The sequence below is a fragment of the Tachyglossus aculeatus genome, chromosome 2, assembly GCF_015852505.1.
Source record: "Tachyglossus aculeatus isolate mTacAcu1 chromosome 2, mTacAcu1.pri, whole genome shotgun sequence".
Taxonomy (NCBI): Eukaryota; Metazoa; Chordata; class Mammalia; order Monotremata; family Tachyglossidae; genus Tachyglossus; species Tachyglossus aculeatus.
The window spans coordinates 74,662,601-74,674,787 of record NC_052067.1 but is presented as its reverse complement, the minus strand read 5'-3'; the positions used below and the strand labels follow the sequence as shown (position 1 = coordinate 74,674,787).

Below are 12,187 nucleotides of genomic sequence, written 5' to 3'. Positions count from 1 at the left end.
CAGTAAGCACTCAATAAATATGATTGATCAATTGATTAGATTACTCTAGTGGTTTTGCCAAGACAGCTCAATTTGAAAACATCCTTCTCTTCTTTGCCAATGAAACCATTCATCTACCTATGAAGCTTCATAAGGAATTTAAACGTGGTTTTCTTTTAGTAACCAGGTGTCTAGTTTTTTTAAACAGTGTTCTCAGATCATCACTGCAAGTGCTATTCACTTCAGTGAAAGTCATGAGATGTATCTTAGTGCAGAATTCAGCCTTAAGAAACTGGTTGTGATTACAAGAATCAAACCAGGATAAATTATAGCTTGCAAAAAAACTATCTTACACCAGAGTTCTGTAATTCTAGTATTATAAAGCCTACTTTTTAGCTAGTTAGCCCTTAAACAGAATCTCAGAAATGGTGATTGCAATCAAATTTCCTCTTGGTATGTTAATTTCAGTTTAAATTAGTTCACCATGTAAACGAACATGTGCATGTGTAAGTTGTCTGTGGCAGAGTAGGTTTTTTTGCAACAAGTGCATTTTTGGAGTGCTTACATTTCATCTGGCTTTGATTAGAGGGAAATGACTGAACAGCTATTTGAGTGATAGAAGGCATATTTGTATCGATGGATAACAATCTTTTCAACTTTCCACTTATCTTAAAAGAAAGCACTCATGTTTTTTGAATCTCTTGACATCACAGATTTATACATTTCCTCTTCATGGTCACGTATTAACTTTTTTCAGAAACCTCATTCAGTAGTAACTGTCAATACCTTAAATTAAATATTTCCTTTTCCAACTAGACGTGCTTCACATCATCCTTTCAGGATTGCTTAAGAAATAATTCCTGGTTAGAAGTGCTAGAAGCTAGAGGCAAAGCACAGTAGCTCAAGTGACTGTTAATAAAAATCACTTCTGTTAGCTACTTTTTCTTGCTTCTGCAGAGATTTAGACAAACTCATCGCAGGAATGCCCACAACCTGTAGATGCATTATAATTAGTGATTTCAGTGTCAGAATTAGAAGCGATGCCCATTCCTTGAATGATGGCATTTGTTGAGTACTTACTATGTACCAAGCACTGTACTAAGGGCTGGGGTGGATATGAGCAAATAATAATAATAATAATGATGGCATTTATTAAGCGCTTACTATGTGCAAAGCACTGTTCTAAGCGCTGGGGAGGTTACAAGGTGATCAGGTTGTCCCACAGGGGGCTCACAGTCCTAACCCCCATTTTACAGATGAGGCAACTGAGGCACAGAGAAGCTAAGTGACTTGCCCAGAGTCACCCAGCTGACAATTGGCCGAGCCAAGATTCGAACCCATGACCTCTGACTCCAAAGCCCGGGCTCTTTTCCACTGAGCCACACAAATCACAGTCTCTGTCCCAAATGGGACTCACAGTCCCAATCCCCATTTTACAGATGAGGTAACTTAGGCTCAGAGAAGTGAAGTGAGTTGCCCAAGGTCACAGAGCAGGCAAGTGGCGGAGCTGGGATTAGAACCCATGGCCTTCTGACACCCAGGCCCATGCTCTGTATGTACTACACCATGAAATCATCAGGCTACATGAGATCACCACACTCACCTTTGCTGAGTAAGTCCAACAAACACCACCTCATGATCACAAATACCATCTTTCAACAGCCAATCAAAAGAAAAACATCCTGGATACCTCTGCCGTCTAAACAGTGGCATCCTATTGATTACCTCCCAGTGAGGTAGAGGCGTCTCAAAGATGTACAGATCACGGCACCCGTGCTTGAAGCAGATTGTTGGATGGACCTTCGTCCCACACGTTACAAGCTCACATTGTCCTTAGAGCCAATTTATCTAAAAATGACCTCCAAACCACCAGAACAGCTGAACATCTATGAGAACAAAGGCAGCCACAGGAAACTCTGCATCGGCATCAAAATAGCCACTGCCATTCACACCCTGATGGACGTCCTCATGGTGCCCACTGCCTTCCCACCAGACAGATGTCCTTGTAGTGCCCGCTGCCTCTCCATTTTGGCTCTCCGGGCTCTGCTCCTAGTATTCCCTGTGCACCTGTGGGGAATTAAGCCACTGCCGATCTCATGCGGGACCTCTCCATCAGATGACTGTGCTATTCCAGGAGCCTGCCACCCCCACATGACAGCTCCCAGGGCCCTAGCTATCCTCCTCTACTGGACCACTATGTTCTGTGACTCCTCAGGATCCCCCACTGGCTTTCCTCCGCATCACTGAGGAACCTCAATCCCGCACTACCCGGCGGGGCAGAGATAAGCAGCCACGGCCTGGCGCTGCCTCCACAAAAACTCAGGTAGACAAAGCTGGAACGCCCCACTCTGTAGCGCTTGGTGCTGTGGATTCTGCCCCTGTAGCCACAGTGTCCCCCTGAGCTTTGTTCTTGTCTCTGTGTTGTCTTAGTGTTTTGTTTCAACTCTCCTTAGGTGTCACCAGTCCTGTCTCCCCCTTTGTATTTTAAGATTGTGAGCTCCCTGGGGGACAGGGATTGGATCTGATTCCCAGCTGTATATTCTTTCCGGCACTTAGAACAGTGCTTTTCACACAGTAAGTGCTTAATAGAAACTACTACTACTATTACTACTAATACTACTACTGCATTATCCCAACGGACCTTCTGAAACAAGAAAATGAAGCCACAGTCCTCAACAAACACAGTGAATGAGCATTTCTGCTCAACACAGTATTCTAATTAGCCGATAAGCCACCGGGCATGGCTGAGCAAATTCACCAATACTGGTTCAAAGCAAATGTCCTGGAGAGTTCATTAATTCAATCATATTTATTAAGCTCTTACTGTGTACAGAGCATTAAGAATTAAAGCCGAGAGACCTATACCCCCACACCAATGTCATACCCCCTCCCTGACCAGTTTCGTAAGTGTCATTTACAAGCAAGCACTTGAAATTCATCCCACCTTCGGGCCCCTAGCACCTAGGTACCTATCTGGAATTTATTTTAATGTTGGTCTCCCCCTCTAGGCTGTAAGTTCCTTGTGGATATGGACTGTGTCTAACATTTCTTCTTGTCTTGTTCTCTCCCAAACACTTACTACAGTGCTCGACATACAGTAAGTGCTTAATAAATACTATTGTTTGATTGATTATACTCAACATCTGTTGAGAATATAGAATCATTAGCAGTGAAGTTATGGGATGAAATCAGTATCCTAGCATTGAAGCTATTCTCCCCTAACACACTTATACGCAGCTAGGCAAGCAATAAATCAGTCAGTGGTATTTGAGTGATTAATGTCAATCAGTCGTATTTATTGAGTGCTTACTGTGTGCTGAGCACTGTACTAAGTGCTAGGGAGAGTACAATATAACAGAGTTAATAGGCACGTTCCCGGCCCACGGTGAGCTTACAGTCCACAGGTGTAGAACACTATTCTAAGTGCTTGGAAGAATACAATGCAACAGAGTTAGCGGAGGCATTTCTTGCCCATAATAATCTAAAATCTAGAGGGGGAGACAGATGTTAATATAAATAAGGAAATAATTTATAGGCAACATGACCTAGCGGAAAGTGCATGGGCCAGGATATTGGGGAACCTGGTTTCTAATCCAGGCTCTGCCACTTGTCTGCTTTGTGACCATGGCATAACTTCTTTATGTCTCTGTTTCCTCACCTGTAAAATGGGAATTAAATACTTGTTCTCCCACCCACTAAGCCTGTGAACCCTAAGTGGGACTGAGACAGTGTCTGGCTCGATTACCTTGTATCTACCCCAGTGGTGGGTCCAATTTATCTCACTTCACTGATCTACTATAGCCCAGCCAGGACCCTCCGCTCCTCTAGCAGCAGCTTACTCCCTGTGCCCTGATCTCTCATCTGTCTCACCATCGATGCCTTTTCTACATCCTCCCACTAGCCCAGAACTCCCTTCTCCTCCATATATGCCAGACCACCACTCTCTCCACTCTCAAAGCATCATTAAGGTCACATCTTCTCCAAGAGGCCTATCCCGTTCAAGCCCTCTTTTCCTCATCTTGCTCTCCTTTTTGCATCATCTGTGCACTTGAATATGAGACCTTTGGACATTGGATACTCACCCCAGCCCCACAGCACTTATGTACACATCTTTAAATCATACATTATAAATTATTTATATTAAGACCTGTCTCCCCCTCTAGACTATAAGCTCATTATGGGCAGGGAACATGTCCGTTAATTCTATTGTATTGTACTCTCCCAAGTGCTTAGAAAAGTGCTTTGCACATAGTTAGAGCTCAAATACCATTGATTGATTGGTTTGCATAGAGCTCAGCATATAGTAAGCATTTAACACATGTGTGTTATTGGTATTATTATGACATGTGAGGAGAAAGAACAACAGTGGGAAGCCCTAAAATCTGCTGTATGGAAAGCTGACATTGAGGAAGCAAGGGGACGCAGAGGAAATGTTTTAAGGACACAGTAAAATAAAGTTTTAGACAGTACTGCATCTCTGATGAAACCTGTGAGTCAAGTACTGAGGGTAGACCAGCATGATGTATTGCATTTGAAAAATAGCATATTTTATGGGGCTCCAGAGCTTCATAAGGATCAAGAGACAAGGAGGTAATAGTGAAAATGAAAGTATTAAAATAATAATAAAATTCAAGGTTACTGATGCAGGATAATGATATGTAAAAAAAAAACAAGATTAAATGTACTAGAGTAGGGACAAATAAACCTACTCAGGAACAAGATGGGGAAAGACTGGCTGTCCAAAGGACAGCTGAAAAATGTAGTCATAATAAGAGTATTTGTTGAGTGCAGTGCATTGTACTAGGTGCTTGATGGTCTCAGAATCAGTGTCCCATTAGCTAAGGGAGGTAGCAGTGCAGTGTGGTTATTTTACCAATTACCATAATCCGGGTTTTAAAAACAGGACTGTAATATGCAGAACTGGGAGGAAATGCCTTATTACTATTGGTCAGGCCACTTTTAGAGGCCACGAGGGATGTGGAAAAGAAGACCGACTTCAGATGGGTGGAAAAGAAGACCGACTTCAGATGGATGGAAAATGGTCCTTGGAGAAAAGAAAGCAGTTAGGTTTGCTGAGTATAAGAAAAAGCAGGCACTGTCATGGGTATTCAAACTGGCTCCCAAGCTGTGTAAGACTCTTATCACTGTATTGAATCTCCCTTGTGGTAACTTGAAGGGGTTCTGAGGCTAAGGAGCAGATAAAGTTGAGAAGCAGCTTGGCCTAATCCCGGCACCACCACTTGCTGGTTGCTTGTCTTTGGACAAGTCATTTGTCTGTGCCTCAGTTACCTTACCTGTAAATGGGGATTAAGACTGTGAGCCCCATATGACACAGGGTCTATGTCCCACCTGATTAGCTTGTGTCTATGCCAGTGCTTAGTATAGTGCCTGGCAAATAGTAAGCACTTGATAAAAACCATTAAAAAAAGTTTTTATGAGGCTGTTGATAGAGTCAACTGAGCTAGTCCTTCTGCACTTCTGTTGAACGCCAAGGCAGAAGGAACTCTGTAGGACTGTCTTAGTCTTGGTGCCTAAATAATGTTCCAGGGTGAGGGGCCCCCAGACCCCCCAATCCTCTGGTTTCCTCAGCCGCCAGAGATATTGACTTAGTACAGTGCTTTGCACACAGTAAGCATTCAGTAAACGCGGTTGAATAAAGGAATGAATCGGCCCACCCGCTGGCTGGAAGCCTCACTTCCAGACATGGCACTCTGGGACCTCATTTGCCCAGGCAGGAGTATCCTGTGCCATCTGGGAACATTCCTCCACCAGACACTGGCAGCAGGGATGGGAAAGGGGCTTCTGGGTTGGTCATCCCTGAATTGTCAGAATGGGGTAAGATGAGAAAGCTGACTAGTTGTGTTTCTTATGCCCAGGTGGTTGAATCAGAGGGAATATGCTTCAACTGTGGCAAGACAGTTCAGACAGAAAAGGAAGAATTCCTTTCCTACATGTGCGTGGGAGTTAGGGGGGAGAGAGTGTGTGTGGAGAGGGTGTGTGGAGGGCAGTCACCACCCCCACACCAGGGCCTTCAGGGTTGGATCTCCCTGACAAATGCTCAAAAAGAAGCTGTCCGCCTCTGGTTTCTCTTCCCTCCCCAGATCCAAGTCACAAATTTTCCTCCATCTGTCCTGGGTCTTGGGCAGCCCTTCCCCAGTCAGTCAGTCTGGCAATTGTATTTGTTGAGCTTGCCACCCACCATGTGCAGAGCACTGGACTAGGCGCTTGAGGGAGAGCAACATAACAATAAATTGATTCCCTGCCGACAGTGAGCCTTCAGTCTACGTGAGTCTACAGTCTAAGAGTCTACATTTCTCACCGAGGCCAGGCCGCTTCCAGAGCCTGAAGAAAATCAGGGAAGTCCAGGGAGCTGTTCCCAATTCAGCTGACCCTCCCAGTTGGACAGAGCCTGTGTCCAACCTGACAAACTTGTATGTATCCCACTGCTTAGAACAGTGCTTGTCACATAGTAAACACTTAGCAAGAACCATAATTATTACAAGTATAAAGCCTATTGAAACTTTGTGCACAAGGCTCTCAAGAAAAAATGTGGAAGCGATCATTTAGTGAGCATCTGTTAGGTGCCAAGTGCTATACTAAGTGCCTGGGAGAGTACAGTTTTTTGAGAGGGTTACAGTCCCTGCCCTCAAGGAGTTTAAAGTCTAAATAAGGGCAACAGGTGGGCACAAAATCATCTGCAGTTTAGACGGAAAAGAGGGCTTCAACTGATTGTAATGAAAATGGAAAGATGAATAAGTAACCTTAATAATAGAGTTAATAAATTAAGAATTAAGTAAATTCTATCGATGGCTATAATGGCAGATGTGTTGAGGTGGTAGTTGGGATGATACAACCTGGGAAGAAAATTAAAATTCATATATTAAAAGTGAGAGTTGGCATCTGCATCCCTAAAAATGTTCGAGAGTAATGTACTCTCCCAGAGGTTTAGTACAGTGCTCTGCACATAGCAAGCACTCCATAATTACCACTGATTAATTGAGTGGAACAGACAAACTTGTCTATCTTGGGTGAATTAAAATGAGCTCCCTGGCAGGTGACCATTAGGAGTTCAATCCAGGTCTTTGATTTTTAGGATTCTGTAAGAAAATCATGTGCAAATAGATTTAAATATTATTAAGAATAGAATTATCAGAGTTTAATAGTTTAAAATATCCCATTAGCAAATTGCTTTAGCTCCTAATTATTTTAAGTGGCAATAGTCAACTTTTGCATAACGCTCAAAGGGAAAGAACCAGTGTAAAATACTTTCGTTTTTAGTAAACGTTTAATTTGCAACATTGCTATTTCATTGTTTTAACCTTCAAACACAAAATTTTAATAAAAAGGGGATTGCAACCAGAAACCTTGAAACCAGAAACCAAACTCTCTTCACTTTTTACTAGGGAAGATAGTTTAAAAAAAAAACTGGGGAAGACATTATTTCGGAAATATAATTGTGCGACATTGCACCCATTGCAATGAACCGTGCTTAGTAAGCTATAATTTGACTCTTAATATTCACACATGTGGCAAATATGACCTAATCAGACCACAAATATTTTGCTGCATTCCATGGTATCTCATTTATTTGTTTAATTTGCAGCTATAGCAACTGAATTCCACCCGCTTAGGTTTTTTCACAGACCTGCTGTATAATCAACTTGGCTTAAGTTTGGCAGCCAACATCACATTCAATTGAAGACACATGGACAAACCCAGGAGAACTAGAATTTTTACCTGTTTTTTTTTTTCTCTCCCAGAATGATTCTCTGGTAAACTGTATAGGAAGCAATTTTCTGTAATAGTTTTCGAAGACAGTTAGCAGGTTTCCTTCTTCATTTCTTAGTTTTAAGTTTTCCTGGTGCTCCAAAAAAAAATGCTGCCTGACTTTAGAACAGGTACATCGCCACAGAAAACACATTCTAACAATGACTAATTCAGTGACCTGGTGCCAAAGCAAGGTAGTTCAATGCATGCTGCTCTGTGAAAGGCCAGAATTTGGAAGTGACCTCGTGGTTGTATTTTGCCAAGATGATAAAATATGAATATTCAACAGGATAACTTCAAAGAGGATTATTCATTCATTCATTCATTCAATTGTATTTATTGAGCGCTTACTGTGTACAGAGCAGTGTACTAAGTGCTTGGGAAGTACAAGTCATCAACATATAGAGATGGGCCCTACCCAACAATGGGCTCACAGTCTAGAAGGGGGAGACAGACAACAAAACAAAAGATTAGTGGTCCCAAACACCTTAATTTGACATTTAGCGTTAATTTGACCCTTCAGAGCCTCTATTGCAATTTTTTACAAGGCTTATCTACATTTTTCCTGTTTTTAAGCTATCAATTTACTTTATGGATCAGAGTGAGAACCTCTTTATAGTGAAAATACTAGGCCCTATTCAACGACAAGTTGTGTGGAGGGCTCACAGCTACACCTGTCTCCTTGGCAGTGACAAGTGAAAAATCAATGGTGAGGGACAGGCTGCCTTCTTTAATCCTGTGTGTAATTAGCAAAACTTCAGTGGGCAAATGAGCAGATAAGTAGAGGCAGAGAACATCTGAGAAGTGACAATTTTGTTTGACAGATGAACTATCCTGGTTATATATCTTTGGATCTAGAGCACACCACTTTTTTGAGTTTCATTTGTAATCATCTCCCGACATTGTCCATTTAAATAATGTAATTAAGAAGACTGGCATTACCCATCTGCTCTTTCCCTCAAACATTTATATCCATTCTCTGAAGAAAGAGGGCAGGGGAAGTGTTTGTGGGTAAATAATAATAATAATGATGACATTTACTAAGCGCTTACTATGTGCAAAGCACTATTCTAAGCACTGGGGCGGTTACAAGGTGAGCAGGTTGTCCCACGGGGGCTCACAGTCTTAATCCCCATTTTACAGATGAGGTAACTGGGGCACAGAGAAGTTAATTGACAGCTGAGATAGAGATGAGGTTGTGTTTTTGCCCAAGTAAGACAGGCTGCTCAGGTGCGATAAAGTGGAGAGAAGGGAAACAAAATAGTTATTCAAATATTGCCCCCCACACACTTCAGGGGTGAAGGGCCATATTTTCTTTAAAATGTATACCCTCTCAGTAATACCTAGTATGTTGCCATCCATCTTCTAGACTGTGAGCCCACTGCTGGGTAGGGACCATCTCTATATGTTGCCAACTTGTACTTCCCAAGCACTTAGTACAGTGCTCTGCACACAGTAAGCGCTCAATAAATACGATTGATTGATTGATCCATCTAGTTATTGATTAATAAGCAACATTATTTGACAGTGTCAGTAACAGTGAAGATTACATTTCTCTCCAAAATATAAGGATTTTATGTAACAGAATGAGCATGATTAGACATGGCTGGGAGGCAGTGGATCACCTTGTAACTTTGGATAAACTTTTTATCATATTTTCTTATCACTGCCTAAGTCCAATGCTCTGCACACGGTAAGCACTCAATAAATATTACTGATTGGTAGATGGGGGAATTATTCACAGCCTAGAATGGATTTTGAGCTTTGCTGTGACTGGAAAACTGGGGTTCAGAGCAGTTTGTGGCCTTTTCCTTGACCTGTTCACAGTTGTTTATGTAAAATCAAATTATACCTTCCTAATAAAAACACAGAATTTATTGGCTATCCTTCAGTTCTCTGGAACTAAATTTAAAAATGTCTTTAACTGTTTGTACAGTATTTTCAAGGGTCGCTAATCCTCAAAAGCGATCAAGGAGAATATATATGAATATTGCCAAGCCTGCTTACTGTCAAAGTCTGTTTGCCAGAACTTTTTGGTTTTTTTTTAATCTGGGATTTTCCAATAAGTAATCTGATCTTCCTGGAAGCTGAAACCAAAATCACTGAAGTGGAGGCCCTTATTTTTTCCCTTTCGTTAATTCTTAAAAAGTGAAATCATCTCCCAGTCTTCCAGTGTCATTGTTTCGCATAGTTACTTAAGTAAACCATACTTCTCAACTGAAAATGTGAAATTATACAGTGTATGTAAAGTATATGCATTTTGTGTATATAGTTGCATAACCACTTGCTTAGCAGGCAGCAATTTATATGGAAGCTGTTTGAAAACTGAATTTGGTGGCTTTTCATTTGTCACTTCAATCTCATTTGAAATGAAATAGGCGTGGTTGCACTTAATTTCTCTTCGTGATTTAGAGAAGAGAAAAACATTTTCCATAAATAGGAATTTGGGGAGTGTTCCCAGTCATTCATTCTTTCAATCGTATTTATTGAGTGTTTACTGTGTGCAGAGCACTGTACTAAGCACTTGGAAAGTACAATTCGGCAACAGAGACAATCCCTACCCAACAACGGGCTCACAATCTAGAAGGGGGAGACAGACAACAAAACAAAACAAGTAGATAGGCATCAATACCATCAAAATAGAGAAATAGACGTAGATATATATACACATTATTAATAAAGTAAGTAGAGTGATAAATATGTACAAATATACACAAGTGCTGTGGGGAGGGGAAGGGGGTAGAACAGAGGGAGGGAGTAGGGGAGATGGTGAGGAGGAGGAGAGGAAAAGGGGGGCTCAGTCTGGAAAGGCCTCAGTCACATTGTGATAATAATAATAATAATTATGGTACTTGTTAAGCACTTACTATGGGCTAATCACTATTCAAAGCACTGGGGTCGATACAAATTAATCAGGTCGGACACAGTCCCTGTCCTACATGGGGCTCACAGTCTTTACAGATGAGGTAACTGAGGCCCAGCTCTATCCACTAAGCTACTCTGCTTTTACAGGCATTGGTATCAGTGCACACAAACAACTGATGTTTTGTTAGTCCTCCCCTACATATCTTGGTAGCTTCGGGGATATCTTGGGCTTTGGCAATTATCCACATTTGTTTTATTCTTTTTCAAACTGCTTAGATTTATGACTTTTAAAATTATTGATTTCAAAAATTCACAATATTATCACTTAGTCCTATGGGCAATAGCAGTTTTCTACTTGGATTCCTGAACTCTGGATAGTCTCTTAAATGGTAAAATTATCCTTTCTCTTTTCCATCCTCCTACTCCATGTATTTTTTACCAAGCTAACCAAAAAATACAAAAGGGAATACACATTGCTGGCAGCCAAGGATAATCAGTAAGTACTATTTTATGAGTGCCTACTGTGTGCAGAGCACTGAACCAAGTGTTTTGGGGAATATGATGAGTGTAATCCCTATTCTTGAAGAGTTAACAATCTAAGAAGATTTTTAAACAAGGTGAAGGACAAGAGGAATATGTACACCCTACTCAATTCAGTACAGTGCACCAAATGAGTGCTCAATAAATCCTACTGCTACTACTACTCTGTGAAAGCATTTCCTCATTGTAAATAGTACTTATCAGCCAGTTAATAGGAAGGAATCGAGTTGAGAACAGGACCCATCTGAGAGAGATGGAAGTTGGTGTCACCTGTCTCAGTTCCCATGTCTCTACAATGTGGATAGTACCTCTTTTCCCACAAAAAGTATTTTTACTTGTTTGTTCTCCTGAACTTCAGCACTTTTCCATAAACCCTATGCGTAGAGTTTCAATAATTTAAATCACAAACTTACACATTTTTGTGGTTTCTTCTGCAAATACAGTAAGAAGGATATTTTTTATGAAGTCTTTGGGAATCAAAGTGTTTTCATAATAAGAATAAAAGCAATATAAAGCATTTGTTTGATTAAAATGCATGTAACGACAATAGGAAATTATAGTTTTCTGTACATTCATTCATTCATTCAATCATATTTATTGAGTGCTTACTGTGTGCAGAGCACTGTACTAGGCGCTTGGGAAGTACAAGTTGGCAACATATAGAGACGGTCCCTACCCAACAGCGGGCTCACAGTCTAGAAGGGGAGACAACAACAAAACAAAACATGAGAGACAGGTGCAAAGCTTTACTTATTCCCACTGACTCAGTTATGTATGATAATGATAGATGATCTCTGACAAACTGTTCCTGGGCAGCAGTGAATTTGGGAGGACAGGGCCACCGCATTATGTAAGTTGTAGGTTGACGGTAGTTCTCAGGGATTTTCCTTGAGGAGTTTTCCAGGGCTAGTGGTTCTGCCTGGACAATCCCCAAGAATGAACTGTAAAATTACTAAAACCCCGCAGGAATAATTAATTAATTACAGCATTTGTTAAAGCATTCACTATGTGCCAAGCACTGTGCTAAACACTAGGG

General features: G+C 41.2%; 1 protein-coding gene across 3 annotated transcripts in view; it reads left to right on the top strand.

Annotated features, from left to right (window-relative positions):
- AIG1 (androgen induced 1) overlaps nt 1-12,187 on the top strand; it is a 308,723-nt gene that overhangs the window by 134,955 nt on the left and 161,581 nt on the right. The window lies entirely within an intron of this gene.